The 8,262-nt window shown below is 32.6% G+C and overlaps 1 protein-coding gene across 1 annotated transcript in view; it reads right to left on the bottom strand.

Annotated features, from left to right (window-relative positions):
- Nucleotides 1–7,651: 7,651 nt before the first annotated feature.
- LOC137646730 (uncharacterized protein DDB_G0283357-like) overlaps nt 7,652–8,262 on the bottom strand; it is a 38,663-nt gene continuing 38,052 nt past the window's right edge. The window contains exon 10 of the mRNA XM_068379837.1: nt 7,652–8,262. This exon is cut by the window's right edge and continues 1,123 nt beyond it. The gene's annotated coding sequence lies outside the window, so the exon portion shown is untranslated.

Here is an 8,262-nt window from a genome sequence, read left to right as displayed (position 1 = left end):
ATGTGTGTGCCTTTATATATATGTATATATATATATATATATATACATATATATAAAGGCACACACATTTTATATATATATATATATATATATGTATATATATATGTGTGTGTATATATACACAGATATATATATATATATATATATATGTATATATATATATATATATATATATTTATATATATATGTATATATACAGGCACACACATTTTATATATATATATATATATATATATAAACTATGTATGTGCTTGTATATATAAATATGCATATATATATATATATGTGTGTGTGTATATATATAGATATATATGTGTGTATGTATATGTATGTATATATGTATATATATATAAAATGTGTGAGTGTCTATATATATATATATATATATATACATATTTATATATGTGTGTGTATGTATATATATACATATATATATATGTGTGTGTATATGTGTATATATACACATATATATATATATATGCATATGTACGCACATATTTATATATTTATATATGTACATATAATATGTATATATACATATACATATTTATATGTATATATAATTATATGTGTGTGTTTATGTGTATATATACACATACATATATATATATATATATATATATACATATATATACATATATATCGATATATATATATATATATATATGTACACACATATAAATATATATACATATAAATATATATATCAATACTTCTCCAGTCATCCCCTCCTACTTCACGTTTCATAGTCCTCAGCCACGTAGGCCTGGGTCTTCTAACTCTTCTAGTGCCTTGTGGAGGCTAGGTAAAAGTTTGGTGAACTAATCTCTCTTGGGGAGTGCCCATGGCCAAACCATCTCCTCCTACCCCTCACCATGATCCCATCCATATATGGCACTCGAGTAATCTCTTATAAATTCATTTCTATTCCTGTCCAGCCATTTAACTCCCAATATTCCTCTGAGGGATTTGTTCTCAAATCTACAAAATCTGTTAGATATTGTTTCATTGTTATACCACGGACTCATGTTCATACAGTAACATCGATCTCACTAAACTGATATATAGCCTGTTTTTATATGTAATTTCAGGCGATTTAGATTAAAAAGTTTACGTAACCTAGCCATTGTCTGATTTGTTTTTTTCAATCTTTCATTAAATTCTAATTTTAAACACCCTGTATTGGAGAAAGACCCCGTTTATACAGTATATATATATACATGTATATATATAAATATATATATACATATATACATATATATACATAAATATATATTATATATATACATATATATATATATATATATATATATATATAATATGTATATATGTATATATATGTATATATAATATATATATGTATATATGTATATATATATTTATATATATACATGTATATATATACTGTACATACGGGGTCTTTCTCCAATACAGAGAGAGAGAGAGAGAGAGAGAGAGAGAGAGAGAGAGAGAGAGAGAGAATTTGACCTAGTATGGTGTACCAATTTTTGCTCAAATTCTTCAGAAAAAGAGAAAAGTAGATAATTTGACCTTGTACGACGTACGAAATTCGTTGATTGTTCTTTTATCTGATGCAATTAAGAAGGTCGGCATCTATGATGAAATTACGCATTTGTATTAAAATGAAAACAGTAAATATTTCGTGTTACTTGCAGTTACGTGAAAGACTCCTATTACTTACAGTTTACATTGGTAGGGTACAATTTTTAAAAGGATAACATATCTCTCTCTCTCTCTCTCTCTCTCTCTCTCTCTCTCTCTCTCTTCTTTTAGTTACAGTTTACATTGGTAGGGTACATTCTTTAAAAGAATAACATATCTCTCTCTCTCTCTCTCTCTCTCTCTCTCTCTCTCTCTCTTCTTTTAGTTAGTTTAAATTGGTAAGGTACATTCTTTAAAAGAATAACATATTCTCTCTCTCTCTCTCTCTCTCTCTCTCTCTCTCTCTCTCTCCATAGTCGTGATACTATTGAACTTTGACCTCGTAATGTTTTTTGAGAGCTCGGACCATTCACGTAAAGCACGACTGATAGTTACTGTATGTGTAAGAATTCAAGATATCTATCTTTAATTAAACTGCATTTATGTCTAATCCTAAAGGAAAAACATTCTATCTTTAGCTTTAATTATTTATTTCTATATCTAGATGGTGAAAAGCATTAAGTTTAACCGGGCGCATAGATAATTCGCAAAAATATCTGTTAAAATTGGAAAATATAAAATCCACGAAAAAATTAAAGAATGAATGAAAAAATATACTTATCCGAAGTTTTTATTTGTTATTGACAATATAACTGCTATTATTATAATATAATTAAAATTAATTTGACAACAGATATTGAAAAGATTCATTCAAAAGAGACGAAAGAAAAATAGCCTTTGACCACCACCGGAGAAACTCACTGATCTGAGGAAGTCTCAGATCAAAATAGCACATTTGAGCCACGCAGCCGTCGAAAACAAACTAAATCGTGATTTCGTACGCCAGTGAATTAATTGGCGTACATTGAATAATTAAGGACTTCGGAGGCAGTTTGGACACGATCAACCCTTTCTTCTCACCAAGAGTAGTGATACAACACCGCTTTAAAATTTCCTCATTTTAGTAAAAGAGCTACATTTTTATTCTCCATCCGAGCAATTAATACCTGAATAAGATATTCTGCGACTAAACATTGGTGGTTTCGTCGATAAAGAGGCAATTTTGATAAATGAATAACGATTAAAGTGTTGGTATTATATTATAACGTTAAGATGTTTTTGTACACATGCACACACATATAAGCCCATACACTATATATAATATATATATATATATATATATATATATATATATATATATATACATATATATATATATATACTGTATATATATATATATATATATATATATAGACATATTTACGTATATATATACATATATATATATATAAATATATACATATATATGCATACATAAATATATATGTGTATATATATATACATACATACACGTGTGTGTATATTTATATATATTTATATTTATACATATATAAATATATATATATATATTTATATATATATATATATATATATATATGTGAGTGTATATATATATATATATATATATATATATATATATATATGTACATATACACATGTATGTGTATATGTACATATATATATATATATATATATATACATATATATATATATATATATATATATATATATATATATATATATATATATATATATAAATACTGTATGAGATGTAAGGAATAATTAATATAAAACATTTTAAGATCAGTAACAACATTGAAATATATGTCACATATGATCTATGAAGAGAGTCTTTTGTCACCCTGTTAAACATAAAAACAGTAGCTGCATGTTTGAACTTCCTGCAGTTCCGCCGATTTAACTGTCCGATTAGGAAGATCATTCCACAACTTAGCCCCAGCTGGAATAAAACTTCTAGAATACTGAGTAACATCGAACCTTATGCTGGAGAAGGTATGACTGTTAGAATTAACTGCATACCTGGTGCTAAGTACAGTATCTTACTCTCCGGGAAGATCTGGATGCAAAGGATGGTCAGAATTATGGTAAATCATATGCAACACGCATAAAGAACTAGCTGAACGAAGGTGTCAGATGTTAATATCTAGATCTGGAATAAGAAATTCATTAGACCAACAAATTGCTGTGAGATTCGGCAGCTGAAGATCAGACAGGAGAATGATATTCGAAATAAGGTAGAATGAAAGAATACTTCAGATTAGATTGATCACCGGACGTCTTTAAAGACTTTCTTAATAAGACCATTTTTTATAGAATTGAAGATGAAACAGATTGAGTGTGTTTCCTAAAATTAAGTTTACATTAAATAATCACACATAAGATTTTAAAGGAGTCTTATAGAGTTAAAGAAGCATTATCAATGCAGAGATCCGGATGTTGAGGAGCCACTTTCCTCGACATACAATTATCATGCCGCATAATTTGCACCATATACTAATTTTAGCTAGATCTGTATCAAGGGATTCAGGAACCCCAGATCTACATTCATAGGATGGAATTGAGACAAAGAGAGTAGCATCATCTCGTGCAACGAGCTTGTTTTCAATACCAAACCACTTATAAAGTATAATAAGTATCGGGGGAAGAACTGTGCCCTGAGGAACACGAGCTATCGTATTCCTATACTAACTATGGTGCCTATCAACAACAACTCTTTGCGGCCTATTACTTGAAAATTCAATAGGGATGCCAACAAAAGATTCACCCACTCCCAACTGTTTGAGTTTGATAACAAGGGCTTCATGATTAACACGGTTAAAGGCAGCACTAAAATCAATCAAATCATACGAATTTCCTGACCCCAATCAAGGGATTTATGTACAGCATTGATGATTGTAAGAGAGGCATCACTTACTTGAAGGCCTTTACGCAAGCGAAATTTCAAATTAGTGAACAGATGATTACCTTCAGCATAGCTATGTAGAAGTTTTGCCAGTAGACATTCAAAAACTTATAGATATTATGCGAGTTATGGTAATCGTGTGGTAATCAGCAGTGCTAGAGCTATCGCAAACACATTCACCTGATGGATTAATATCATCAATTAAGGCTTAAGGCTTAAAGGCCACTCATGAATGGCAGAGACAAGGGACAATGACATTGCCCTATGTAGCAGGACAGTGTCTTGAAAACTGACCATACATTCACACGATAAGCTCCCAAGCCCCTTCACCACCAAAGTGAAGTCTAGGAAGGCCAAGGCACTGACTACTGATGACTCAGCAGGTAGGCCTATAGTCTCCCCCAAACCCTCCCATCCTTAGCTCACTACAAGAAACTTTCAGCGGGAATCGAACCCCAATCCGGCGATCGCCAGGCAGGGACGTTTCCAATAGCCCATCACAACTCTAAAAGAACCTCTTCTTGCTAATTGCTGTTCAAGAATCAAGTTGAAAGAAATGTAGGGAAAGTTCACTCTTAAATAAAAGTAAAAAAGTTCCACCTCTAAATCACTCAACATTCTTTAAAATCTGAGACCACGCAGAATCCTATCACTCAAAAAGTTGAAATCATTTAGAATTTCTCAGAATTCTTTTGAACTTGAGAAGGATATTGAGAGGTTAAAAGAATGGAAAATTACCGAGAGTAAATCTCCCAATATACCATCCATTGTTAAAGTGAAGAATCCTAATAGACGGCAGGAATTTGATGCTTTCTACTATAGCGGATAATTTCATGGTATCGGTTAGAGTTGATAATACTTTCTAATCTTCTTATTGAAGACGTTTACTACACAATGTTTTTGAACGAATTAGAAAAGAAGAAAACTTTGTTTTTGTTGTTTTGAATAGATCGGATGAGTCTGGTGTGAGTGTTCATAGGTCACAAGGAGAACGTATATATCGAATTTGCAAGGGATTTCAATTGATTTGGCTAAGGTGAATTCCTAATTGTTTCAAACCTATTGAATTGGGAACACTCAGAAAATGAAGGTTAGTAGAGAAATTTATCAAGAAAATTCTTTGATTCTAACAACTTTTCTCGGAGTGAATGGGTTTTACTAAAATAAAGAGAGAGAGAGAGAGAGAGAGAGAGAGAGAGAGAGAGAGAGAGAGAGAGAGAGAGAGAGAGAGATTCTGATAGTATAAAGAGGACTATAAATATAATAAATGAAACATTCAAGACAGAGGGAGAAAGATTGTGGTATTGTTGCCTAAGCCTTTTTGTTACCGCAGTGATCAAACTCGTCTCAACCACAGCAACTTGCAACATGATTGTTCTCATGTTGACAATGCAAAGAACGTTTGTTTATTTTCTCATCTTTGCGGTGCAGGAATCTGTTATTATGGTTTTCTAGGAATGTCCATATATAGGGTGCATTACCAAGGTTGTATGCTATGCTGCTGTGTTTCAGTAATAGTGACTAAAGTCATTGGTTAGGACACACTCCTAAACTAACGGAGGCTCCAGATTTTAAAGTTTAAAATGGGCTCACTCTCTTTGGTCTAAAGGCTTAAAGGCAGCTCATGAATGGTTGAGGTAAGGGACAGTGACTCTATCAAGCAGGACAATGCCCTGGAGACGTGCCATATATACATGATCAGCGCCCAAGCACCCTCTCTACCCAAGCTAAGGATAAGGAGGTTCAGGCAATCGCTGCTGATGACCCAGCAGGTAGACCTATAGGCTCCCACAATACCACCATCCATAGCTAACAAGGATTGTGAGGTTGCAGCAACCATAGGAACTAACGAGCTTGAGCGTGACTCGAACCCCAGTCTGGAAATCACCAGTCAGGGACGTTAACACATAAGGTCATCTCAACAAGTCTTGAATATGTGTTTTCGTGCACGACAACAACAACAACATATTATTATTATTATTATTATTATTATTATTACTAGCTAAGCTACAGCCCTAGTTGGAAAAGCAAAATGCTATAAGCCAAAGGGCTCCAACATGGAAACATAGCCCAGTGAGGAAAGGAAATAAGGAAATAAATAAACGATATAAGAAGAAATGAAAAATTCACAAAGACATTAACAACATTAAAACAGATATTTGATATATGAAATATAAAAAGACTTATGTCAACCTATTCGACATAAAAACATTTGCTGCAAGTTTGAACTTTTGAAGTTCTACTGATTCAACTACCCGATTAGGAAGATCATTACACTTGGTCACAGGTGGAATAAAACTTCTAGAATACTGTGTAGTATTGAGCCTCATGATGGAGAAGGCCTGACTACTAGATTTTACTGCGTGCCTAGTGTTACGAACAGGATGGAACTGTCCGGGAAGATCTGAATGTAAAGGATGGTCAGAATTATAAAAAAATCTTATGCAACATGCATAATGAACGAATTGAACGACGGTGCTAGAGATTAATATCTAGATCAGGAAAAAGAAATTTAAGACACCGTAAGTTCTGTCCAACAAGTTAAGATGAGAATCAGCAGCTGAAGACCAGATGGGAGAGCAGTACTCGAAGTAAGGTAGAATGAAAGAATTAAAACACTTCTTCAGAATTTCACCGAAAATCTTAAAAGACTTTCTTAATAAGCCAATATTTTGCGCAATTGAAGAAGACACAGACCTAATGTGTTTCTCAAAAGTGAATTTGCTGTCGAGAATCACACCTAATATTTTAAAAGAGTCATACAAAGTTAAAGAAACATCAATGCAGAGATCTGAATGTTGAGGAGCCACTGTCCTAGACCTACTTTCAGTCTTCCTTTGAGTTTTTTTAGGATTCAACTTCATACCCCATAATTAGCACCATGCACTAGTTTTAGCCAGATCTCTATTGAGGGATTCAGCAACCCCAGATCTACATTCAGTAGATGGAATTGATGCAAAGAGAGTAACATCATCTGCATATGTAACAAGCTTGTTTTCTAGGCCAAACCACATGTCATTTGTATATAGTATGAAAAGTAATGGGCCAAGAACACTACCCTGAGGAACACTATATATCACATTCCTATACTTACTATGGTGTCCATAAACTACAACTCTTTGTGATCTATTACTTAAAATTTCAATAATGATGCTAAGAAACGACCCACCCACTCCACTCCCAACTGTTTGAGTTTGAAAACAATGGTACTTGAACACAATAAAGTTATTTTGATGCATCTTTATTTAATTTGTACATAAAAGGGATAGAACCAGGGTACATAAAAACATCTCAACACAATCAACATGGGAAAATATGGCACAAAGAGATTCTGCAAGCAATAAAATAAATTTGCACGAGTGCATTCCTATGAAAACCCACAGGAGACTATACTGGAATAGTGCAGGAAATTGTGATACAAAATAATAAAACCAACAATGAAGTCAGCCTACAAAAGCAGTAAACTTACAATCTGCCTTAAAATGGACTGATTAAACTATACATAAAATCTTTTAAGAAGTAAAAAAAAAAAAAAACTATTTGGATAGGGATAAATCTACTTTTATAGAGTTGAGTCCGGGAATTATGATGAGTATGAGATAATAAGAAGGTACTGTACAACATGTCTTACACTTTTACGTCTATTGTGTAGTTGATTCAAGTCTATTTAGCGATGGGTTGAGGATTGCTTTAAAAAGGAGCCCTGAAGTTACGTAAAATGGAACGTTGAGGATTGTTCAAAAAGCACCATTGAAGATACGTCTACAAGGAAAGTTGAGGATTACCTGAGAAGGAGCATTGGGGATACCTAGGAAGGAGGGCTAAGAATTTTAAAG

The sequence above is a fragment of the Palaemon carinicauda genome, chromosome 9, assembly GCF_036898095.1.
Source record: "Palaemon carinicauda isolate YSFRI2023 chromosome 9, ASM3689809v2, whole genome shotgun sequence".
NCBI lineage: Eukaryota > Metazoa > Arthropoda > Malacostraca > Decapoda > Palaemonidae > Palaemon > Palaemon carinicauda.
This window is presented reverse-complemented; position numbering and strand designations above follow the sequence as displayed.